At 45.4% G+C, this 26,938-nt stretch overlaps 1 protein-coding gene across 2 annotated transcripts in view; it reads right to left on the bottom strand.

Moving 5' to 3' along the window:
• RARA (retinoic acid receptor alpha) overlaps positions 1-26,938 on the bottom strand; it is a 171,446-nt gene that overhangs the window by 124,143 nt on the left and 20,365 nt on the right. Inside the window, exon 1 of one of the 2 annotated variants that reach the window (XM_030220663.1) lies at positions 8,470-8,539. The exons of the other annotated variant lie outside the window; for it this stretch is intronic. The gene's annotated coding sequence lies outside the window, so the exon portion shown is untranslated. Of the gene's footprint in view, positions 1-8,469; positions 8,540-26,938 lie in introns of those variants that run through there. 2 annotated transcript variants of the gene reach the window in all.

Genomic DNA, 26,938 nt, shown 5'->3' with positions numbered 1-26,938 from the left:
GACAACCAGCTGTTTATCGATAACCAAACAGCCGGTTTTCTCCCAAAGAAACTGTGCGTGTAACGGAGACACTCTGTTGGGATAACCGCTGAGAAATTCTTTGAATTAAGATAAGTGTGTGTACACTTTCTCCTGTGTGTTATATTTTGACCTTTCAATGAAAAGCCTTACAAGACAGTAAACGTTAACACTAAATTCGACAGAAGAAAAGTTCTTTGTAAGATATCATAATTTAAAAAAAACAAAAAACATTTAAAATAGGAGGTTTTTAGGACCAATGAAGAAGTTCTAAAGGCAGTTCTGTGAAAAAAAGCCAAATGCCTGAGGTCATTTCCTCATCTACAACATAATTTAAATAACCTAAATTACTCATACTTGCTTCTGCATACATTTATATATTAAGAATAACTCATTAAGCAAGACGTCTGCCACAAATTTTTTCAATCATTTTGACTTCAAAAGGTCTTACGTTTCTGGATTGTCTTAAAGTTTCCTTTTAGTATATTCATCATAAAATCATTGATGCAGTGTTCTGGTTTTGTAAAAGTGCTGTACCACAAAGGTGACATCCTGGTTGGCACTGTCATGTTTCACATGATGTCTATGTAAATTGAGTCTCCCTTCCTCACACTTTTTGCATTGACAGGCAGATGATCAAAAGCAAACGCCGGCGCTAGATGCTGTTAGCGCCATACTAGCGCCGGCGTTTGCTACCACCCCATGATCAGAGCCCTCGAGCGCATGAAACAATGTGCTTGAGGGCTCTTAGCGCAAGTAGCATGCAAATGCATGCTAATCAGCGCTTAACGCATTCATCCCCGATGGTCAGCGTCCAGCACGCCAAAGATTGGGTCGCTGGCTGCAACAAACCCTACGCCAGCTCTGAGCTGCCGTTAGGGTTTGCAGATCATTGGGGAGGAATAGTGAGCCCTGTCCAGCATGCATTTGCTTGCTGGTAGGCCCCCATTCCCCCCTACAGCAAACCTGCCAGCGAGGGCAGTTGAGGACGTCCAAAATTTGGACGTTTCTGTGACGGGGCAGTTGGGGACGTCCAAATTTTGGACATTTCTGCAATGGGCAGTTAAGGACGTCTAAAAGTGGATGTTTCTATGAGAAAGACATCTTTCTCATAGAAACATCCAATTTTGGACGTCCTTAATTGCCCATTGTAGAAACATCCAAATTTTGGACATCCTCAACTGCCCCGTCGCTATACCTCCGACACCCCCTTCAAATTTGGCTGTCCCTGCAACAGGGCAGTTGAGGACGTCCATCTTAGATGGGCATCCTCTTTTCATTAGTCTCCAGCCCAGACCTGTCAAACAAGTGCGGGAGGATTGTGCTGAGTGCATGGCTCAGGCACAATTCTCCTACACTTCTACCCCATAATCAGAGATAATTGCGCTGCTTAAATTTGCATGCATTATCTCTGATCATAGGTCTAATAGCGCCCAGCGCTGTTCCAGCGCTATTGTAGAGCGCTGTTTGGAACAGCGCGGGGTTTTTGATCATCTGCCTGTGAATGATATATACCACTTTTGAAGATAAGTGACATGTCAAGCATGTGAGTGACTGTGGGATCCAGGATCCTGTGAAATGTACTGTCACAGTTAGCAGCTTGGTATATTGCAGGGACGTGTACCATTCTCTCCTTTTTGAGCTGATATTGGGAGCTCGCTTTTCACTAATTTGTAGGTGGATGTGGGAAGGGCAGCACTGGTGGAACTGGGGAGACCTCTTGGAGTAGTAGCTATAGATCTTTCATGATTCTTCTCAATTTTTCCATCTCTGGATTATATGTCACTACGTGGGAGATTCTCTCTGTGGCTTTTTCTTTCTACTGCAATAGGTTTTCTGTAGCTATTTTAAAGGAAGAGGCAATATTCTTGGAAATTATTTTGGGGTGGTAGCCTAGTGGAGGAGTAGCCTAGTGGTTACTCCAGTGGATATTAATCCTGTGGAAATTGGGTTTGTTTCCCATTGCAGCTCTTTGTGACTTTGGGCAAGTCAGTCACTCAACCCTCCATTGCCCCAGGTACAAAATCAGTACCTGCATATAATATGTAAACTGCTTTGATTGAAACCACAGAAAGGCAGTATATATCAAGTCCCATCCCCTTTCCCCATGCTTGAAGGATTTAATCAGGATTTTGAGGCATTTGTCTCTTAGGTCACAGAAGATACGATGGTATTGTGTAGCTTGGCTGTGTAACATGGATTTTTTTTTGTATGTGAAGGATGGAAACTTGAGTTCTGGAGGTAACTGCATCTGTCCATACGTTTCCTTTATATACATGTTTGTATATAGCCATTGCTGATGGAAACTGTGGTGTCCAGAAAAAGTTGCCTTTCTAGGAAATAGTCAATTTTGATTTTGATTACAGGATGGTATATATTGAAAGAACTGTAAAATTGTGTGACAGAGTCTCTTCTCCCTCAGTCCAAATCATAAAAATCTCATCAATATACCAGCAGTAGTGGGGTTTAGTCTGATATGTATTCAAAAATATCTCTTCCAGTTCTGCCATGAAGAGGTTAGCATATTGTGGTGCTATCCTGGTGCCCACGATTTTCAGATAGATATCACTATTAAAGCAGAAACAGTTGCAAGTCAAAATGTGTTTGATTCATTTTGTAATTGTTTCCAGTGAGTACTGGTGGTCCAGGGTGGAGGTTTTTAGGAATTTATCACATGCAGCTGTGCTATCTGCATGGGGAATGTTGATGTATAGTGATCCTACATCCATTGTGATCAAAAGAGCACCTGGTGGTGACTGCTTGACGTTTCTTAATTTCTTCAGTTCTGTGGTATCTTGTATGAAGCTGTTTGTCTTGTGCACAAAGGGTTTAAGAATCCCCTATAAGTCCAGATATGTCATCTAAGTGTGCCAATATCAGATATGATTGGTCTGCCAGGGTTTCCAGGTTTGTGGATTTAGGGTAGAATGTGCCACAGAAATCCAGTCTGGTATGAGTTTTTTTTTTAATATGTGGCTGTACTTGCTTTGTTAAGATTTTTCAACTGTTTTGTATAACCCTGTGCGGGTTCTTCAGTAACTTTACTATAGTATGTGTTGTCTGACAGCTGTCTGTATCCTTCTTCAATGCATCTATAAATCACTACAGAGTCTCCTTTGTCTGTAGGTTTGATGACAATGTTTTGGTTATTTTGAAGGTTTTTTTTGCGGCAACTCTTTCTGGTAGAGAGACGGGTTGTACAGAATTTTCTTTTGTTTGCTGGAAAGCTGCGATTTCTCTCTACATCTGAAACTTATAGTTAATCTTTGTAATCCGCTTTGAACTTTTGTGGGAATTAACATATTATAAAAACTGAGGGTTAGATTACATTAGACTTGGGATGGCCATCTCTTAGCCTTGAAGTGAATAACATGGCAGGAGTCTCCCCCTTGGGATCTGTCCAGTACTTTCAGTGACCTGAACTGGCCATTGTCAGAAACAAGATGTTGAATTCAATGGACCTTTGGTCTGGCCCAGCATGGTGCTTTTTAGTTGCTGTGCTCCCACCCTCATCCCCTTACCCCACGCACATGTGGAGAGGTGTTAAATAGGCAGTAGCAGATGATGTGCTCTCTTCCATTTACAGAGAAATATTAGTAGCATCTCCCCTTGTGCTAGGCAGGGGGCAGCAGGGTAATCACATTTTCGGTGGCAGAGCAGTTAACATCTGAGGGGCAGATCCATCCATCAGCACTAATGGCAGTGTAGTAACAGACAGGACAGAGGACCAGAAATGACTTTTTCCCTTTAATTTATAGGCACAGGCACATAGGAAAAGATAGGGGTGGGGGGGGGGGGGGGATAGAACAGGCAAGCTGAGAGAGATGGACAGAGAAAAGAAAGGAACATAGGGCAAACGGGATAAAAGAAAAAGACAGTGGGACACATGTATACAGAGAGTTAGAATTAAACAGACATAAAATACGCATATTTGCAAATCCTGGGACACACACACACAAATACAGAAAGACATGAGCAGAACACACAGACTTTTAGCCTTCTAACCACAGATACTTAAAAAGGTCTTACACTCGTGGCAGGAGGTGGGCATTGCTCAGAGGCCAGTGTGAGGGACTCTGGCCAGATGTATGGGGATTCCTGGGCAAGCTCAGGCCAAGCACTCATGTCACCTGCACCACCCTGTCATGCTCACACTGAGCCCTGCACAGAGGTCTTCTGGATTTCAGAGAATGAAAACAACTGCCTAGATTAGAACATGGGGAGATGAGAAATTAAAGCTCTTCTTGCTATCTGGCCTCAACAGTCCTACGTCCTGGGGCACAGCTCTACTATTAAGGGGCTCTGAACTCCCCTCTGCCACCAACTGGGGGGTCTTAAAGTAGGTTGCTCGCTCCAGGACCCAATTATTAAAATATCATGAGACTTCCACCTTGGCCAACAAATGACATTAATTAGGTCTCCTTCCTCGCTGGAGGGCGCCCAGCAGTAAGCACTGCCGGTTTCTGCAGCAGGTCCAAGGTGGACCTGCTGCAGTGTAGAAATCCACAGCCTGGGAGCAGTGCAAGTCAAGGAGGACCCTGAAAGGCGTGTCCCAGGTGTCTCCACTCCCAGAAAAAGAGGCGAGTTTGTGCACTGGTCACTTCAGCCCCATACAAGTGAGATGTGATAATTAAGCTTTAAGTGGCAAAGGAAAGTGATTTTAACTGGATAGGAGTGCAGCCAAAGGCTGGATTCTTAACACATATGAAGTGCCATTGCCCCCAGCAACAGTCTCCCCTCTACAGACTCATCCAGCATAAAAAAACACACACACTTTCCTGGCATTGTCTGGGAGGCCAAGTAAACAGAGTTATCCCGGATACAAGTAAAAGCATTGATCAGCCGATGACTGACACAGGGTAAACAGAGCGTGAAACAGACCATTCCCACATGTGGAAGGACAGAGTGCTGGGCCCGGAATAAGCCATCAGCTGACACAGAAAGGGCTGGCATAGCCTTACCCTCCCTCCAGGAAGCTGAAAAGGCTCCTTCCACTGAAGGATGACTTAGCTCCTCCAGGGAAAGGGGCAGAAACTATACCATAGCTACCACCTTCAGATCCCTAGGATCAAAACTCTGGTGTAGTGTCCATAAATAACGCCCCCATTCTCGAAGCTAATAGTATGCAAACAATATGCACGCTAATAGCTTCGAGCATGAGGAAGAGCATGCGCACAAGAGCTGCGCATAGGCAAAGCTCTTGCGTGAATGCCCAGCCCAACAGGGGGAGAGAGAGAGCTGTGCGGCAAATAACAAACGAGCACCAATGCCCTCATGTTATCTCGCGGGTAGCCAGATCCGAGCCCAATACATGTGCTACCCTGGCCCCCTTGCATTCCCACAGCATGACTGCAATGGGGGAAAGAGGATTCCCTTGTGGGAAGCAGTGGGTTCTTGCCCACCCATCCGTCCCTCCAAGCTCCACAGACAGTTTACAGGTTGACCGGGCAAGTCACAGACCTAACACCAGTTCCGAGCTGACGTAGGTTTGGGCACGGAAAGAGCACCTTTCTTCATGGCGCTCCTTTCTGATCATCGGGGGGGGTGGGGGGGGGGAATGCATTACAACTTCATTTGTCTACACTAGCATCTCATTATCACTAATTGCTGGCAAGCTCTTTTTTGGTGTGGTAATTGCCATATGGAGGAGTAGCCTAGTGGTTAGTGCAGCGGACTTTGATCCCGGGGAACTGGGTTTGATTCCCATTGCAGCTCCTTGTGACTCTGGGCAAGTCACTTAACCCTCCATTGCCCCAGGTACAAAATAAGTACATGTATATATGTAAACCGCTTTGAATGTAGTTGCAAAATACCACAGACAGGCGGTATATCAAGTTCCATTTCCCTTTAGCTCCCGTGTTTGCTTCTGATCATTGGGGCCTCAGTGACTGAGTAATGGGCCTGGATAGATTACCCTGACTCTGCATGATGCCTTCTACCCCTGGTGACTATCAGCAAATATGACAGGTGCCCCCTCCCCCCCACTAAAATGAAACCATAGACTGCAAGATGTCATCAAAGAAAGCATGCACTGCTGCTGAAGGGGTATGTAGTACACGCTGGGTAAAGCATGCAGAGTCCACTGTTGCCATTGCTCTTATCGTACCTGTTCTGTGGTGAGGCAGTGTGAGTGCTGCATTGTTTTCCATTAATTCATCTCTATGCATTTTCCCTACAGACCCAAAAAAGGGCAAACAAAAACCTTTAGTACACCAGACCCCTAAATGGTGGAGCTGATGAGAGATTCCCCACTGCTGAGGCTGCCCAGCTATGTAGAAGTGAGCTTCCAGTCATGGCAACTTTGGTGAATATCTACTATGTAATAAAACTCACCCTCAACGTTCTGAGGACACTGACGTCAGTGAAGCCAAGCCACTGACTTCAGTTCCTTCAGGTTTGAAGGTTCGTGGTGGTGAAGCCACCGGGCCCCGCCCTCGCGTCAAACGTCATGACATCGAGGGCGGAGCAAACGTTGAGGGTGCGTTTTATTACTGTACCTGTGCTCCGCCCTCGCGTCAAAAACACGATGACGTCGAGGGCGGCCCAGGAAAATCGCCACCCACACAGAGCTACCACAACGCTAACAGCAGCGGCGGCGCACGAACCAGCTACAACGGCGACGAGTCACGGGGCGGCCCAGGAAAATCGCCACTGTTCTCCGTGAGTCACCCCCCCCCCCCCCAAAAAAAAAGCTAGCGCCCGTTTCATTGCTCTGAGAAACGGGCCTTATTTCCTAGTATATATATAAAGTCTCAGAAGGCCTCAAAGTCTAGCAGCCACACAAACATTAAAAAAAAAAAAAGCTTCAGATGGCATAGCTACCAAGAAGAGGAACATCTATTACAAGAGTACATATTGAAAAAAAAAAACCCCTACTGTGGGGGAAGGGAGAGAGAAAAAATCCTCGTATTATTCTGCTCTACCAGGCTATATTGTATGTATTAGCCAATGCGAGGTAAACTTAGCTCTATCCTATTTTATCTAGCCACAACTCTGCTGTAAGCAGTGATAAATACTAATAATTTACTGATAAAATATTTCAATTCAAAATCCTGAAATAGTCCTACCAGGCGTACACAACTCTTTACAACAACATCTGACAGACAGTCCTCCTTCTGGAAACTTATGTAATCAAGACAGACAGAAAGCACAGACATAACACATTGGCAAAGTGAGGTTTTGCCTTTATCATGCTGTAAAAGCAAGTAGGTAAATCCTCAGAGGACAGTAGAATAAACAGGGACCCCTGCTCGACTCAGACATTAAAAAAAAGCCCATATGCCAGACACACTAGATGTCAATATTCACCCCTAACTTGCCCTTTACCCCAGTTATAAGCTCATTGCTATTACCCTGCAGTCTCTGATAAATAAATCCTCCCACTCCACTTAACCCCAGGTTCTGTTCCTAATCAATGCCCTCCCAGAAAAGTGAATCACTTAGAAACGAGCAGGCAAACAAGTCAGATCACTTTGTTTCAGTTCTGAAATCCAAGACATTTAGGGAAGCCCAGAGTTGACTTGTTTCCAGGCTTATTCTTGAAGTCCATTTCACAGGTTCCCCCTACATCAAAAGCCAATCTCCAGCATTCAACGTACGGTTGCGGTTCAGACTCCTATTGCACAGAAATCTAAACCAATTTACTCTTATTCTGAGCTCATGTATGGCTGGCTATCCTGTGCCTTAGGTAAATGATGCCATGCAGATTCCCCACCTCCGGCATCTTGTATACGGTTAACATTACAAAACTAAGCGTATAATCCAAAACGTATTGCCAAGACCACCTGGGACACACACATGAACGCACACAATGCCACGGACTAGAGCAGAAACACAGGGTAACAGTGCGTCCAATATCTGTCCATCAAGGCAAACTGGACGGGCCTTAAGGACTTCATCTGCCATAATATCCAACGTCCTTCTTCCGAAATAAAACGAGAAAAGTGATCTCACACAACTCCTCCTTACTATTTCTCCAACAGCTATCCAAGCCTTCGGACAGTTTGTTAGGTGTTAAGCTGAATACGACGATGCCTTTGTGCTGAAAGAAAGAGTCCTTTAAGGAAGTTCAGAAGAATCTCTTATCTAAAGCGGCGATCTCCTCCTTCCCCCACCTCCTCATAGTGTACAGAAGGGCTGGAGCTCGGGGACCCCACCACAAAGGGCAGCAGAGCTCACAGACACACGACACCGCTGTCTGAAATCAAAATCATCAGCATTGCAACAGTTGGCACGGTAAACGTGGGGGTCCCACCTCCACGAACCGTAACACCCATAAGAGGCATCGCCTTTCCCATAGCCCGATGCACAACACCCGGCCACGGGAGGGTAGGGCTCCCCTTTCCCTCTGCACCACGGCGAGCCCAAAGCCAATCAACTAAATCCTGAGCTCCCTCCACCCGCCGGTGCACCATAGGAAAGCAGCGCGTAGGCAGCGGTAGTGGTACTCACCCTTCACCCTCCAGCCCAGCAGCACCGCTCCGATCGCACACACGCGCTCATGTGCTCTCAGAAACTTTACCCGCAGCTCCGGGCCGCGCCAAGCCCCGCCTCGTCTAGAGCCGCGCGCCAATCGCTGGCCGTGGGCGGGACACGGCGCTGCTTAACCCTTTTGCCGCCGCCGGCTCTCAGTAGCTGGCAGCTGTAGGAGAAATGCGGGCGCCCGTCAACATAGTTTAGGGGTATTTAAGGCTGTGTCGGGCTGGTTACGACTTTGATTAAATATGCATATATTCTGATTGTCCAGATCAGTACCAGAGCGCCTCATATTCCCGACCAGTCCCTCAGGTTTGGCCTATCGCCCAGTTCCAAGTAGATTTCTCTCATTTCTCCTAGAATGTTCCCTCCCACCAGCCCCAAACCACCAGCAGTGGTCTCAAGCATTTCCAGATTCTGTTATGGGTTTGGGTGCTGTCACGGTTTTCTTTGGTTTCATGTTTATTCGGGGCAAGGGGCAGCATCAACCATCCTCTAAGGCTGCAATGGAGAAAAGGTTCAAGATCGGTGACTATAGGACCTGGCAGAAAGTCACCATTGGTTGCAACGCCAGATCAAGAGGTTGTGGTGCCCCTATTTTTGGGCCAACCTTGCACTAGGAGCTGTGCAGATAGGTTAAATTCGCAGCCATCATGATCACTAGCTTAAGTTAATTCCAACAACTCCTCTTAATCTGTACATTAACCACCACTATCCATATAGGTAGCGTAAACTAAATGTATAATTTATTTTTATTATTATTTGTTACATTTGTATCCCACATTTTCCCACCTTTTTGCAGGCTAAATGTGGCTTACATATAACTGTTAACGGCGTTAGTCGATTCCGGTCTGAACAAATACATGGTATGAATGAATACAAAGTGATATTGTGGTAGAATGAGGTACATGTAGGTACAATTGGGGGGAACTTAGGGAAGAAGAGTCAGGTAATTTAGACAGATAGTGGCTGAAAATTATCTGTATTTTTCTTTGCCTGCCATTGTTCCTCCCCAAAATGGGCCCACAAATACACAGCTAACATATCATCTGTTAATTTTGTGAAAATACACAGATAGGTTAATTATGTGTTTGCTGGTGAACACATAGTTGCCTTTGTATATCAATCCAATGAAGTATAATTATTCATTCACATGGAATATTCCCAGACTATCCAATAAAACTCTCCCAACAATGGACATAAATAGAAGTAGGATACTTCACTTTACAACTCAACATGCAAAAATAGATTATGTTTAAATTCCGGTGTCACATCAGTGACAGCAACACAAACTCCCTCCACAGCTAGGCACCGTAGCTTACCAGCACCAAGCCCAATAACTCAATTTGCACCAACCCTGCCTTTGAAAAGTCAGCACTGAAAATATTCTAAAACAGCAGTACACTTCCAGTTGAGAAAAGAGAACAAGATGTACTGAAACAGATTCCTTCACAAAACCTACTTATTAACAGAATCCGTTTTCTCTGTTGTAATAGAAAACACACACATATCACCACTTGGTAAAAAAACAAGGCTACAACTCAGAAACAAATATGCAGACAAAAAAAAACATGAAATCTGCCCCCCCACCAAAAAAAAATGAAAACAGGGCTGGTGTTAAACATGCTGGGCCCATAGGGAGCTCAGGTCAGTTGTTCTGTTCCACTCCCCTAACACCATCCCTTCAAGAAAACAAAAAATACTCTGAAAAATGAGAAACAGAGATCCATTTCCTGTTTTGAAACGCACATCTTCAAAGTTGACATATTTTATCAATAAACTCTGACAATAACATTATTTTGTATCATTGTCTACTCATTTTATTTTTCCAGTTGGGTTGGTCTTGGTGCCTCTTTATCACTTCCTTTTGTTGGATTTTTCCCAAGTCCTTTTCCAACATCTCACTTCCATCTTTTGATTCTTCATTCTCCCTGTTTTCTTCCCTTCCTTCCATACATCTCTCTCTAACATAGATAAAAAGGCAGACGACAGAAATTAAATAATAAGACAAAACAGAAGGCTCAAATTATAGCTAAATCTCCAGTCTTCAGTCCCTTTCTTTTCACATTTCACCTGTATACTTAGGTATTGCTACAGAGTGTCACAAGGTGGCAAATGTCACTCCAAAAAATGGCTTACATGGGCGTAGTTTGACTGTTTCATTTGGGGGGGGGGGCAAAGGATGGGGCGGAGCATATTAACATATTCATTATGTTAACTAATGAGGTAATTAATTTGCTGATGGCACAAAGTTATTCAAAGTTGTAAAATGGCAAGAGGATCTTACAAGACTAAGAGACTGGGCATCCAATTGACAGATGACGTTTAATATGAGCAAGTACAAAGTGATGCATGTTGGAAAGAGGAAGGTTGCACATCAGGAGTCACCGCCCATGAAAAGGATCTAGGATCTAGGTGTTATCGTTGATGATACGTTGAAACCCTCTGTTCAGTGTGCAGCAGCGGCTAAGAAATCAAATAGAATGTTAGGTATTATTAGGAAAGGAATGGAAAACAAAAATGAGAATATTAAAATGCCTCTGTATCGTTCCATGGTACGACCGCATCTCGAATACTATGTGCATTTCTGGTCACTGCATCTAAAAAAAGATATAGTGGAATTAGAAAAGGTACAGAGAAGGGCGACATAAATGATAAAGGGGATGAGACAATTTCCCTATTAGGAAAGGCTAAAGCTGCTAGGACTCTTCAGATAAGAGAAATACAGCTGAGGGGAGATATGATAGAGGTCTATCAAATAATGAGTGGAGTGGAACAGGTAGACGTGAATTGCTTGTTTACTCTTTACAAAAATACTAGGAATAGGGGGCATGCAATGAATCTACTAAGTAGTAAATTTAAAACAAATCAGAGAAAGTACTTCTTCATTCAACATTGCCAGAGAATGTGGTAAAAGCAGTTAGCTTAGCAGGGTTAAAAAATTTTTTTGGCTAATTTCTTAAAAGAAAAATCCATAAACCTTAATTATTAAGGTGTACTTGGAAAAATCCACTGCTTAGTTCTAGGATAAGCAACATCAAATCTATTTTACCGTTTGAGATCTTGCCAGATACTTGTAACCTGGATTGGCCACTGTTGGAAACAGGATACTGGGCTTGATGGACTTTTGGCCTGTCTCAGTATGGCAACACTTATGTACTTAGTTACATGGGAGCCAGCTCTGTGGGTGCTGTAGGTGGTTGAACACCCCCAATATTGAGAAAATTCCTTATTTGTGTCCAGGGAGGGGTTATTTCCATTGGTCTTTGCAACCCTAATAATTTTGAAAAGTTGGCTTCAATACTTAGGTACTTATCCTGATCTGTCTTGCCATGTAAAGGACACAGACCATAGAAGTTTACCCATCAGCTGATTTTCTGATGGCCAGCCCGACTACGGGGATAGTGCCAATGTGGTACTGAATAAGCCATGAAATCGGGCAGGGATATTGCTACCCTGGGCCTAATCTGATGACTGAAATTGGGGTGATAAGCATGGGTGTAGACTGGGGGGGTGAGGGGGGGCAGTGCCCCCCCAAACGAAACGACGTATGACTTTTATTTAATTTTCACCCAAAGTCGCAGTAAAAGCACCGACAAACAGGCAGGCTCAACTCCGTCCTTCACTTCTCTGCCCTCTCTGCGTCCCATCCCGCCTTCCTCTGACGTCATTTCCTTTCGGGCGGGCGGGACGTTGAGAGGGCAGAGAAGCGAAGGACGGAGTAGAGCCTGCCTGTTTGTCGGTGCTTTTACTGGTGCTAGTTCGCCGCTGCAACCCTTGTCCGTAGTGGAAGTGAAGTGACTGAGCCTGAGCGTCCTGAGTCCAGAGAAGGAAGAAGACGTCATTTGGTAAATCTCATTTTTTTCCACTCCCCCGCGCAGCCGTTGCCATTCACTCAAAACAAAGCGAGCAAACCTGTAAGGAATTTGTTTTCATTGTGCAGCATAATAGAGTACAGGCTTATAGTGTTATTTTTTATTGATCTTCCCTGGATTATTTTTCTATCACAGCTCTTTTTCCCTTCCTTCCTCCATATTAACATATTCATTTGCATATATATATATATATAGAGAGAGAGAGAGAGAGAGAGAGAGATCATTTATAAATATGTTAAAAAGCAGGGGACCCAGCATGGACCCCTGGGGAACCCCACTATCTATCCTTCACCATTGAGAATACTGACCATTTAATCCTACTCTCTGTTTTCTATCTTTTAACCAGTTTTAATCCAGAATAGGACACTACCTCCTACCCCATGACTGTCTAATTTCCTCATTAATCTTTCATGAGGTACTTTTTCAAATGCTTTTTGAAAATCCAGATACACAATCCACCTTATAATTGAAAGAGAAAAACGCCTAGATTTCGACCCAAATCGGGAGATAGACGTTTATCTCACAAAAACGAATAAATCGGTATAATGGAAAGCCGATTTTGGACGTTTTCAACTGCACTCCATCGCGGAAGCGTACAAAGTTGACGGGGGCGTGTTGGAGGCGTGGCGAAGGTGGAACTGGGGCATGGTTATCGGCCAAGGAGAGATGGGCGCCTTTCGCCGATAATGGAAAAAAAGTATGCGTTTGTAGCTAGAATTTAGGGCACTTTTCCTGGACCCTGTTTTTTCACGAATAAGGCCCCAAAAAGTGCCCTAAATGACCAGATTACCCCCAGAGGGAATCGGGGATGACCTCCCCTGACTCCCCCAGTGGTCACTAACCCCCTCCCACCACAAAAAATGATGTTTCACAACTTTTTATTTTCACCCTCAAATGTCATACCCACCTCCCTGGCAGCAGTATGCAGGTCCCTGGAGCAGTTGTTAGGGGGTGCAGTGGACTTCAGGCAGGTGGACCCAGGCCCATCCCCCCCTACCTGTTACAATTGTGCTGCTTAATGCTTAGTCGTCCAACCCCCCCAAACCCACTGTACCCACATGTAGGTGCCCCCCTTCACCCCTTAGGGCTATAGTAATGGTGTAGACTTGTGGGCAGTGGGTTTTGAGGTGGATTTTGGGGGGGCTCAACACACAAGGGAAGGGTGCTATGCACCTGGGAGCTCTTTTACCTTTTTTTTGTTTTTGTAAAAGTGCCCCCTAGGGTGCCCGGTTGGTGTCCTGGCATGTGAGGGGGACCAGTGCACTACGAATCCTGGCCCCTCCCACGAACAAATGCCATGGATTTATTCGTTTTTGAGCTGGGCGCTTTCATTTTCCATTATCGCTGAAAAACAAAAACGCCCAGCTCACAAATTGTCGAATAAAACATGGACGTCTATTTTTTTCGAAAATACGGTTCGGTCCACCCCTTCACGGACCCATTCTCGGAGATAAACGCCCATGGAGATAGATGTTTTCGTTCAATTATGCCCCTCCACGTCAACCGGCTCACCCTTATCAACATGTTTATTCAACCATTCAAATAAATGTAGTAGAAGGGCTGGGGAGGGACTTCAACTCCAAGAAAATCAGTGTCAGGCAGACTTTTATGGTCTGTGTCCTGAAAATGGTAAAAGTCAGATCTGGATCAAGGATACATATTTTATTTATACCACATCCATATCATATGTTATGAGTGCAGGTGCTATGTAACTCAGTGGGGGATGGGAGAACATCTTAAAGTTGAATTTTAACAATTAAATATTGTTACTTAACAGTATTGTTGGATTGTTGGTTTCATCATAAATTGATAATGAATTTGACTGTTGGGCAGACTGAATAGATTGTGCAAGTCTTTATCTGCCATCATCTATTATGTTACTATCAGGGGCATAATGGAAAGAGAAGGGCACCCATCTTTTGACACAAATCGGGAGATGGGCGTCCTTCTCTCAGGGTCGCCCAAATCGGCATAATCGAAAGCCGATTTTGGGCATCCTCAACTGCTTTCCGTCGCGGGGACGACCAAAGTTCACGGGGGCGTGTCGGCAACGTAGCGAAGGCAGGACAGGGGCATGGTTAAGAGATGGGCGTCCTCGGCCGATAATGGAAAAAAGAAGGGCGTCCTTGACGACCATTTGGCCGACTTTACTTGGTCCCTTTTTTTTCACGACCAAGCTTCGAAAAGGTGCTCGAACTGACCAGATGACCTCCCCTTACTCCCCCAGTTGTCACCAACCCCCTCCCACCCAAAAAAAGAAATTAAAAAACATTTTTTCCAGCCTCTATGCCAGCCTCAAATGTCTTACCCAGCTCCATCACAGCAGTATGCAGGTCCCTGGAGCAGTTTTTAGTGGGTGCAGTGCACTTCAGGCAGGTGGACCCAGGCCCATCCCCCCCACCTGTTACACTTGTGGTGGTAAATGTGAGCCCTTCAAAACCCATCCGAAACCCACTGTACCCACATGTAGATGCCCCCCTTCATCCCTAAGGGCTATGGTACTGGTGTACAGTTGTGGGGAGTGGGTTTTGGGGGGGGGGGGTTGGGGGGCTCAGCACCAAAGGTAAAGGAGCTATGCACCTGGGAGCAATTTGTGAAGTCCACTGCAGTGCCCCCTAGGGTGCCCGGTTGATGTCCTGGCATGTGAGAGGGACCAGTGCACAATGAATGCTGGCTCCTCCCACGACCAAATGCCTTGGATTTGTTCGTTTTTGAGATGGGCGTCCGCGGTTTCCATTATCGGCGAAAACCGAGGTCACCCATCTCTAAGGTCGACCATCTCAACATTTAGGTCGACCATCTCTAAGGTCCACCTAAATGTTGAGATTTGGGCTTCCCTGACCGTATTATCGAAACGAAAGATGGACGCCCATCTTGTTTCGATAATACGGGATGCCCCGCCCGTTCACGGGGACGTCCTCAGAGATGGGCGTCCCCTTTCGATTATGCCCCTCCACGTTGCCATGCAAAAGACTCATTGCGGCTAGCATGGGATGTATCTGCACATGCTCAAAGTCTGCCATCTGCCGATCCTGCTCCCTACAAACTTCTGTTTCAGAGGCGGCAGGACCTAGCAGGCCTTGAGCATATCAAGATGTTCAAGGCCACATGCCCACCATGGTGCATCTTTTTCAGACAAATTGGCACCATCCCAAAGGGGGAAGAAAGGGAAGCCGGCCACTGAACATTTGGGGGGAGGGGAAGGTGAGGAGCAAATAGTAGATACTAACTACCTTGGAGGGAGGGAGGGAAGGAGGAAAGGGAAGATGCTGACCACCTGGAGAGGAGGTGGAAAAGGAGGAAACTGAAGATGCTGAGCACCTTGAGAGAGGGGGGGGGGATGGGAGGAGAGAATGGTAGATACTGAATACTCCAGTGGGGAGAAGAGGAGGGAATGTGAGATGCTGAACACCTCAGGGAAGGGGGTGAGGAAGAGGCTGCCCCTGGACACCTTGGGGAGGGAGTGGTAGGAAAGAAGAGAAATACTGGACATTTTTTGGGGAGGAGAGGTAGAGAAAGAAAGAGATTCTGGATGCCTTGGGGGAGGGGAGGTAGGGAGATGCTCGATTGAGGGTTAAGGAAAGTAAGAGGAGATGCTGAACCCCTTGAGGGGGTGCATAGTTGAAAGTGCACTTAGTCTGTCTGATAGTCATGGGCCAGCACTGGACTCGCTGTTACCATCCTGCTTATTTTGAGCCCAACTGTAAATTTCATATTTCAGCTTTATTTGATATACCACAAAATAAAATAGAATACATAAGTGGTTTGCAGTAATATATATCATATAAGGACGCCTAGGTTGCAGTAAATAATATCATAATAAAAGAAATATTCCTAATACAATAACTAAAAGAACGCAGATAGATTACAACACAGTAACACAATATGACGGCCATCCAGTCTGTTCAAACAAGGCGGCCACCTGGCACTCTGTGCAGATTATAATCATCACGATTAAAAACTGGTTGGCAATTTGCCATCATGCCAACCACATATAGGGGGAAATTCTATAAATAGCACTCAAATTTCGGCACAAGAAAAAATTGGCGCTCAGTTAGTTAGTACCAATTCCCATGCCTAACTTTAGGCTCCAGACTTACACCTGCTGAACACAAAAACATAAGAACATAAGAATAGACATGCTGGGTCAGACCAATGATCCACCTAGCCCAGTATCCTGCTCCCAGCAGTGGCCAATTCAGGTCACAAGTACCTGGCAGAAATCCAATTAGTAGCACCATTCCATACTACCAATCCTTGGACAAGCACTGGCTTCTCCATGTCTATCTCAATAGCAGACAATGAACTCTTCCTCCAGGAATTTAAAACCCAGATATGCTAACCGCTGTTACAACTTCCTCTGGCAACGAGTTCCAGAGCTTAACTATTCGTTGAGTGAAAAAAATATTTCCTCCTATTTGTTTTCAAAGTATTTCCATGTAACTTCCTTGAGTGTTCCCTAGTCTTTGTACTTTTTGAAAGAGTAAAAAATCGATTCACTTTTACCCGTTTTACGCTACTCAGGATTTTGTAGATCTCAGTCATTTCCCCCCTCAGCTGTCTCTTTTCCAAACTGAAGAGCCCTAACCTCTTTAGCTTTTCTTCATATAAGAGGAGTTCCATCCCCTTTATCATTTTGGTCGCTCTTCTTTAAACCTTTTCTAATTCCACTATATCTTTTTTGAGATACGGCAACTGGAATTGAATACAATACTCAAGGTTAGGTTGCTCCATGGAGCAATACAGAGGCATTATAATATTCTTGCTCTTATTTTGCTTCCCTTTCCTAATAATTCCTAGCATCCTGTTTGCTTTTTTGGCCGCCACCACATACTGGGCAGAAGATTTCAGCATACTGTCTACAATGACACCTAGATCTTTTTCTTGGGTGCTGACCCACAAGGTGCACCCTAGCATCAAGTAACTATGGTTTGGATTATTATTCCCAATGTGCATCACTTTGCATTTGTCCGCATTAAATTTTATCTGCCATTTAGATGCCCAGTCTTCCAATTTCCTAAGGTCTTCCTGCAATTTTTCACAGTCCACATGTGTTTTAACAACTTTGAATAGTTTTGTGTCATCTGCAAATTTAATCACCTCACTTGTTGCTCCTATTTCCAGATCATTTATAAATATGTTAAATTTAATTTAATTTTTAGCATTTATATTCCATTTAACCTGCAAGTTTTAAGCGGAGTACAGAGTCTTAGTTGGTGCAACTGTTACAGTTCGAACGAGAATGGGTGATAGGAGCGGGAGTGAACATCACAAGGAGCAGATAATGAACATTATAGGGAACAAAGATCATAGCACCGGTCCTAGTACAGAGCCCTGTGGCGCTCCACTATTTGCCCTCCTTTATTGAGAAAAATGGCCAATTAACCTTGAAGGGGGGCAGACTCAGGAAAGATGTCAGGAAGTATTTTTTCACGGAGAGGGTGGTGGACGCTTGGAATGCCTTCCCGCGGGAGGTGGTGGAGATGAAAACGGTAACGGAGTTCAAACATGCGTGGGATATGCATAGAGGAATCCTGTGCAAAAGGAATGGATCCTCAGAAGCTTAGCTGAAATTGGGTGGCGGAGCAGGTGGGGGGAAGAGGGGGTGGTGATTGGGAGGAGAGGATAGGGGAGGGCAGACTTGTACGGTCTGTACCAGAGCCGGTGATGGGAGGAGAGGCTGGTGGTTGGGAGGCGGGAAATACTGCTGGGCAGACTTATATGGTCTGTGCCCTGAAAAGGACAGGTACAAATTCAAGGTAAGGTATACACATATGAGTTTGTCTTGGGCAGACTGGATGGACCATGCAGGTCTTTTTCTGCCGTCATCTACTATGTTACTATGTTACAGGAGTCTGTCTGGGTTGGACCTTAGTTCCCAACTACTCTTGCCCAACACAACACCTTAACAGTCATTCTTTACTTCCATCCTCTTACTAGTTAAGCATCCCCTGTGTTTATCCCACTCATTTTTTAATTTCCTCACCATTTTTGACTCTATCACCTCTACCGGAAGGGCATTCTAGGCATCCACTACCCTGACATTATTCCAAAGTCTACCTCAATTCATCTACTCTAGTTCTACCACCTCCACATTACTGGAAGAGATTTGTTTGTGCATTAATACCTTTCAAGTACTTAAATGTCTGTATCATATCTCCTCTTCTCGTCTTTCCTCTAGCATATACAACAAAAATACCTGTATAATTACTCTTAGACATAATAGGAAGGGAGGGGATGAAAAAGAATACAAGACAGTGAAGGGAAGGAATGTTGTCAAGAAGTACCAGAAACGCAAGCACAGGAGAGCTCCATGTTTGAGTCATGAGAAAAGTCTGTGTGAAATAATAGGCACAGGCGCCAACCTTTCAAAATGACTGAAGGTGCCACACAATAGAAATTACCTCTCCTTGGACACAATGAAGGTCCTGGCTCAATATTGGGGATGCTCAAAACCCACAGAGCTGGCTCTTATGGTAATAGGATTTAAAAGTCTGTTAAACTTCCTAAAGGCTGTTTCAGAACAAATATCAAAAACAGAGATGTAGCTGGGGGGGGGGGGGGGGGTGCAAGGGGAGCAGTCGCTCCCCCAAACAGATTTTGAATAAAATGGCGCCTATGGAGATCAGCCCTTCAGCTTCCCAGCAACACTTATTTTACAAAAGGTCTGTTTCCCCTGACATTATAACCTGGCTTTGCTTCTGAAAGAAAGTAAATTCCAAAGTGTGGGTTCTGGTTAAGCCATGCAAATAGGAGCACATGATTAGTAGACTGGTGAGATAATCTCGGAGAATGCAAAGAAGGGCGACGAAAATGATAAAGGGGATGGGCCGACTTCCCTATGAGGAAAGGCTGAAGCGTCTAGGGCTCTTCAGCTTGGAGAAAAGACATCTGAGGAGAGATATGATAGAGGTCTATAAAATAATGAGTGGAGTGAAATGGGTCCAAGGGCGTAGCTATGGGCGGGCCTGGGCGGGCCCATCCAATCTCAGCACAGGCCCACCCACCCAGTTTTAAGCGCGGTTTAAGCTGAGCAGGGCGGGATGCCACCATCATGGGAAGGCCCCCGAAGAGCAGGGAGGAAGTGCTAGTCCCTCTCTCCTCCAACTACCACTATAGAGAGGTAGACTGCTGGGGTTGGAGGGGAGCAGATAGGTAGTAATCCCACTGGACCACCAGGACGTTTTTGTGCGATGTGGGTGGTGGGTGGGAGGGGGGTAGCTAGCAGTCCCACTGGACCACCTGGGCGTTTTTGTACGATGGGGGGGGGGGTTGTGCTTTGGGGGGAGGGGCCTGGAAGTCCACCAGACCTCCAAGTCTTGTGTCTGGGGGGGGGGGGGCTTAGGTTTGACAGGTCTGAGAGAAAATCCCGGACCTGTCAAACCTCTTCTGCTGTTTGACAGCTCCAGGTTTTTGACAGCCTGGACCTGTCAAACAACTTCTGCAATAGGATTGTACCTTGGACGCATGCCCAGGCACAATCATCCTGCAGAGGTACCCCTATGATCAGAGAAGTACCCCTATGATCAGAGCTAATTGCACACATAAATTTGCATGCTAATATCTCTGATCATAGGTGCGGTAAAACCTCATGCTGTTCCAGCGCTATTTTTAGAGCGCTGTTTGCAACATTGTGGGACTTTCGATCATCTGTCCATTAGATCAGGAACCCTCCAGGGAAAGAGAAATGCCCAGTGTACCTGAATGTAAGTCACCTTGAGCTAATAGTGAAAAAGGTGTGAGCAAAATCCAAATAAATAAAGGTTTCAAAGGAGTGTTAGAAAATTATTTATTTATTTAAGTTGGCAGCTACTGCAGGGCCCACACACATAACCCATGTGAGGAAGTGAAGCCAAAAAGGCAATAAAATGTCACTATCCCAAAGGGTGAAGGGGAGTGAGAGAGAGGAGATGTAAGGGCTGGGGGGGGGGCGGAGGTTGCAGTGGAGGAGTATAGAGTGCCAGTCTTGAGGAGCATGATTACCAAGGGAGAGTGGGAGGGAGATGGAAAGGGAAAAGAAGTTGCAAAACTGAATCAGTTATACACAGGGCCCTTCGGAGCACTGGGCCCTGTGTGGCCCACCCCTGTTGCCCCTGCTTAAGGCCAGCAGGGGCAACAGGGGTGGGAGGGGGGAGGAGCAAAGAACAGTTCCAGTCAAAGCAAAACAAGTCCTGACAGCCACACAAATTCAAAGAACCATCATCACATATTTTTATCTGCAGGCAGGGGGAAATAACCCATTTACCTCAGTAAATGACTTTTAGAAATAACCTTCCTTGTGTGTGTGTATATAAGACAAAGTTTAATTTTTAAAGTATGATGTCCAGTCATGCATTTGTATAGAATTATTGTAGGATGATCATGGTTGCAGAGTTTAATTATCAAAATCTTGAGTGGGGAGCAGATGAATGGGGGGGGGGGGCATGGAAATCCAATACTCATGCACCAGCCCTGCCTTAGAAATCAATTGAGGATTTGGAAGACAATGGGGATTATGTGATTGGGTAAGGGGTATGGGACATAGTATAGATATATGGGGAAGGAAGACAGTTTGCAGGACTATTGAGCCTACAACTAGTGGGAAAGTGTGGGGTATAAATGTGTTAAATAAAAAAATTAAAATGAGGGGTAATTGAAAAGGACACAGGGCCATGGAGCTGAAAGTGACCAAGGAAGGGGCAAGTCTTTGTGCGAGGTGAGAAAGGGTAGAAATGGGGAGTCTGGTAGAGGATAAGACTGGAGGTGAAATGGGATAAGTGTTAGGAGGGGAGCTGGGTCTGATAATGGGATGAGAGGCAGAAAAAGGTAGATGAGGCTAGGGAGGGAATGAGTACACAGGGAGGAAACTTGGGGAGGAGGCTGGGGAAGGAATGAGACAGATGTGTGGATTGGGAGGAATTGCAGGGAATAGAAAGCTGGTAAGTAGGCAGTGGCATCTCTAGGCAAAAATGTATGGAGTAGCAACAGGAGGCCAGGCTAAGTATGGGGGGAAGCAAATCAAAGTCATAGTTCTACACATCATGCTCACATCACATGCTCCTTGCCCCCACTTTTACATTAGCAATACAAGACACCAGGGCCTTCTACACATAAAGAACCCCTTCTCCCTTCAGCCAGTTTCAGCTCTTCTCACAAAACTGGTCCCAAGTCAGCATGAGATGATGTCTTATTAAATGCATCTCCTGCTGCAGAGTAATAATGTTTGGAAATTAAAACATCACAAAAGCAGTGGCTTTACTATTTCCCTGGTGTAAGTTGTATACTTTACTATGTCTAAGAACTATTCATGGAACACAGGTTCCATTAAAAGTGTCACACTGGATAGTCATTTATCTTTTTCCATTCATATTTTGCAATTGGTAAGGAAATCTCTTTCTATGCTCAAACAACTTCACTGCTCAACATTCCATCTCTCTGGTTTCTTACTCATTTTCATGAAATATCACACTTTAGACTATTGTAACTCCTTATGACTGGGCTTACCTCAGATTCAACTTGGAAGACTGCAAAGAAATATGATAGCATTACCTTACTTCTTGTGGAAGAATATTGTCTTCCTGAATTATTTTGCATAATCTTAACATACCAAAGTTTCTACATCGGCCTTTCCTCTTTTCCCTTTGATTTACTTGTCCCTTATGTGCATAAGTACATAAGTATTGCCACATTGGGACAGACCAAAGGTCCATCAAGCCCAGCATCCTGTTTCCTACAGTGGCCAATCCAGGTCACAAATACCTGGCAAGATTCCGAAAAAATTCAATGCATTTTATGCTGCTTATCCCAGAAATAAGCAGTGGATTTTCCCCAAGTCAATTTAATAATGGTCTATGGACTTTTCCTTTAGGAAACCGTCCAGACCTTTTTTAAACACCGCTAAGCTAACCGCCTTTACCACATTCTCTGGCAACGAATTCCAGAGTTTAATTACACGTTGAGTGAAGAAACATTTTCTCCAATTTGTATTAAATTTACTACTTTGTAGCTTCATCGCATGCCCCCTAGTCCTAGTATTTTTGGAAAGAGTAAACAAATGATTCACATCTACCCCCCAGTGGCATAGCCAGACCTGACATTTTGGCTGGGCCCAGAGCTAATATGGGTGGCCTTATCAAACTTGATCAGATATGTCTACTATAACGGCAAATATGTCAACACACATAACAGTATAATTACAGCAATGGCATATACTTTGCTTATAATAAATGTAGATGCCTGATCAAGCAAAACAGGAAGAAAACCTTTGAAGTCTTTTTCCCTTCCTTTGGCTCTACTGCTTTCTCTCTATTCTGATGCTGACAAAATAAAATTGCCACAGTTTGGCACATATCCTTCAACTTTGCTTTATAAGAAACGTATATCAAAGGACAGAATGAATCACAGATGAAGAACAAACCAAAAAACTTTACTGAAAATGATCCAACATGACCACGTTTCATCTGAAGGCTATGTCAGGGGCATTTGTAAAAAAAAAAAAAAGTTTAAAATAAAAACAAGAACAAAGCCATCTCTTACTTATCAAATGTAGAAAGTACAGGCGTGGTTACATGCACTCAAGAAGTGTAACTATTTAAAAAGAACAGTGCAGTGTGCTTTAATACAAAAAATAGTAAGTGCATAATATGGAATGCATATTGTGTTGTGGGACAAAACACTTTTTTACATATGTGTTTGGTGTACTGAGACAAAGAAAAAAAAATCAAATACAATTTAAATAAGGAGCACATGTCTAATAGGGATTGAGAAAAGGTATATCCTCTATAGTCAGCTAGGCTTTCTCAAAGGCTAAGAGCCTCTCTGTATATAGGCTTATAAAAGTACCTCGTGGGCAGCACTAGTGCTGGGCAGCTGTTTGCAGTAAAGTTGCAACTGCCACATGGTGCAGAACACCCTGGCTCCTGTAGCTGACTCAGGCAGAGTGTGTTTGTGGCCCACCGTGGCGCACTACTGGGACGCTGGGGAATGCTACTGCACTAAGGCACAATGTAAGAAAGCTAAAAAGCCACGCCTGCTGCTACACACCCAGGAGGCACCAGCCTTTCCATCAACCCTGCTCTGCATGCTTTTCCCACTTGTTTCCTTAAACATAGTATTATATTTACTGGGATGCGCTGGGAGGGGCTCAGGGGCATAGCCAGACAACAGATTTTGGGTGGGCCTAGGCAAGAAGTGGGTGGGCACCAAATGTTCTCCCCCACCACCACAAAATGACATCTCAGCTGCCAGGAAAATGCTTCTTTCTACCTCGGCAGCCTGCAGCACACATGCGCTGAAAACTGAAGATGCGCAGGTGCCAGTATTGTAGAGAGTAGCGTTTTCATTACAATCAGGGGGAAGTCTTCAGCTGGTAGAGCTTGGGATCTCCACCAGCTACCACTAAACGTGTGCTGCTGTTGGGTGGGCCTGAGCCTTAAGTGGATGGGCCCTGGCCCACCCAGGCCCACCTGTGGCTATGCCACTGAGGGGCTTAACTTCCTCTTCAGTGGGCCTCCCTCATTCCTCTCTCCTAGCAAACCCTAACGCCAGCTCCTAGCTGGTGTAAGATTTGCAGCAGTAGCAGCACCCTTCCCACTGATCATGAGGGATGAATGCAGGAGACCCCTTGTTTGCACGCAATTTGTGTTCACCGGCTTTGATCATCGGGCAGGTGCAAACACAGGCACTAGTATGGTGCTGTTGGCCTCTAGCGCCTGTGTTTGTTTCTGATCGCTGCCCATAAGTTTCTACCTGAGGATTAAGTGACTTGCCCAAGATCACAAGGAGCAGCAGTGGGATTTGAACCAGCCACCTCCGGATGTCAAGACCAGTGCTCTAACCATTAGGCCACTCCTCCAGTCTTGGATAGGGGCCCACCAAACTGGTCTGCACAGGGTGTCCGCAATCGCTACAGGCAGCACGGCTGGCTCTGTTCTTAGACTTAGCCCCTACTATCCCCCCCCCCCCCCAGCTAATCTGCAAATCCCCATTCTTCCACCCTATCAGTCCCCAAGTTTCTGCAGAGTGTCACCATCTCATGGTATTTTTAAAGGGAGAAAGCAAGCACTTTTTTTCTTCTTAAGTATGTGGTATGAATGATTTCTATCCTATAATATTATGGGGTTCCTTTCATGTAATTCTTGGTATTTATGTTTAAGTTTCTGTTTATTTATTTACCGCCCACCTTATACCCAAGGCAGGTAACAATGCAACATACATAACATAATATAAAAAACAGGGCTTTTTTTGAGGAGGTACCCGGGGGTACTGAGTACCAGCACCTTTTCCAGTGTCTGCTAAAATTGACCCATGGACCACAAGTTTTAATGAAAGAGCTCAGGCTCTACACACCAATTCTGCCTTGTCATAGATTCTGTGACTGGTTGCAGGGGGCCTGGCTATTGTGGAGTGAGTTCCTCAGTGATCACCCCACCCCTGAAGGGTGGCCTGGCATTTGAGTATGGGCACCTTTTTTGCTAGAAAAATTGCACTGTCAAAAAACGACAATGCAAACCACTAATCAATACATTAACACAATTCAGCACAAATGCAGCAGCAAAAGATGCCTGAGAACATCATTGATCAACAAGATGGTCCAGCAGGTAACCTTTCAACATCTGCTTAAATGCTGCGGTGATCTGTTGAATTTTCAAAGAAAAACATAACATACGTAACATAGTAGATGACGGCAGAAAAAGACCTGCACGGTCCAGCCAGTCTGCCCAACAAGATAAACTCATATGTGCTACTTTTTGTGTATACCTTACCTTGATTTGTATCAAGGCAGTTTATTCCACGCCTGAGGTCCAGCCACAGAAAAAGTACCAGGTCTTGTAAGGTGTTATCGCAGATGCCTTACATGTGGTATAACAAGCAAACCAGCATTAGCGGAACACAACGCCCTTGATGATGCAAATGTATTTTTTGTTACATTTGTACCCCACGCTTTCCCACTCATGGCAGGCTCAATGTGGCTTACATGGGGCAATGGAGGGTTAAGTGACACCAATGTGGCCGCGCAGGCTTCTGCTTCTGTGAGTCTGACGTCCTGCAGGACGTCAGACTCACAGAAACAGAAGCCTGCGCAGCCTTCTACATGGAATGTTGCTAGTGGAATAGCAACATTCCATGTAGAATCTCCAATAGTAGCAACATTCCATGTAGAATCTCCAATAGTATCTATTTTATTTTTGTTACATTTGTACCCCGCGCTTTCCCACTCATGACAGGCTCAATGCGGCTTACATGGGGCAATGGAGGGTTAAGTGACTTGCCCAGCCCAGAGTCACAAGGAGCTGCCTGTGCCTGAAGTGGGAATCGAACTCAGTTCTCCAGGACCAAAGTCCACCACCCTAACCACTAGGCCACTCCTCATGATATAAACCCTGATGGACCAGCAACAACAGTTTAAATTGAATCCACTGTGCCACAGGCACAACCAGCACATTGTTGCAACATGGATGATGTGTGATCACACCGTGCAAGGCCAGTCATTTGGTTTTATTGTGTAAACCGCTATGATCTGTGCACCGGAACTAGTGGTATATCAAATTTTAAATAAACATAAACTTAAGTATGGCCATGTGGCAAAATAAAAATTGACTTAGCGGTAAGGTCTCACATGTTAACCGGGCGGTAATCGTCAGTGCGTGTACACTGCCGATTACTGCCCGGTTTGCGCCACGCGGTAAAAAAATAGCAATTATTTTCTGCCTTGCGCTTTGGATGCGCATCAAAATTAAAATTACTGCCCAGGGCACGCGGTAGTCAGGCGGTAGTTCTAATTTATCGTGTGTTGTACGCACATAGGTGCCTACGCGCCTTAGTATAAGGGCCCCTAATTTTTTGTACCTGGGGGGCCATGGAGGGTTAAGGACCCTGTTTACAAGGGTACGCTAACTATATCGATGCCCATAATATTAGCGTGTGCTAAAAACAGTAGCATACCTTTGTAGGCTGGGCCTACGCGACTTACCCAGGATCACAAGAAGCTGTTGTAAGAATTGAACCCAGGTCAGCAGAATCAAAGCTTGCTGCACTAACCCAGGGCCATCAAGAGACTGAACTAGGCCCACTTCTGCCCCCCTGATCACTGCCGCTGCCACCTCCCCTGATTGCGGCCGCTCCCCCCCCCCCCGATCACTGCTGCTGCTGCTCCCTCGATTGCTGCCGCTGCCACTCCTCCCCAATCGCTGCCGCTCCCCCACCCCCCCGATTGCTGCCGCTGCCTAAATACCTTGGCTGGCAGGGATCCCAAGCCCCCTGTCAGCAGAAGACTTCTTCCTCCAGCACTGACTGCCTGCCCCTGCGGCTGCTTTTCCTCTCAGGTGTGCACGCTCGGTTTCTCAGACTCACAAAGAAGAATCAAACAACGAAGGAAGACGGCTTCGGCTGGCAGGTGTTGGGGTCCCGGCAACAGCAACAGCGGGCGGAGGGTTGACGGCGGTCGAGATGGTCATCGGGCGGGCCACGGAGGTGGTTGTAGTGGCGGCGGGGGGTGGCGGCAATGGTGGCGGCGGCGGCGGGGGGGGTGTCGCCAGGGGGGGGCTAAAATGTGCCCCCTCACCTCGGCTCTGGACCCCCCTACCGGCAAA

The sequence above is a fragment of the Microcaecilia unicolor genome, chromosome 12 (assembly GCF_901765095.1).
Source record: "Microcaecilia unicolor chromosome 12, aMicUni1.1, whole genome shotgun sequence".
Classification (NCBI taxonomy): domain Eukaryota; kingdom Metazoa; phylum Chordata; class Amphibia; order Gymnophiona; family Siphonopidae; genus Microcaecilia; species Microcaecilia unicolor.
Note: the sequence above shows the minus strand (reverse complement) of the source record. Positions and strands in the feature narration are given on the sequence as shown.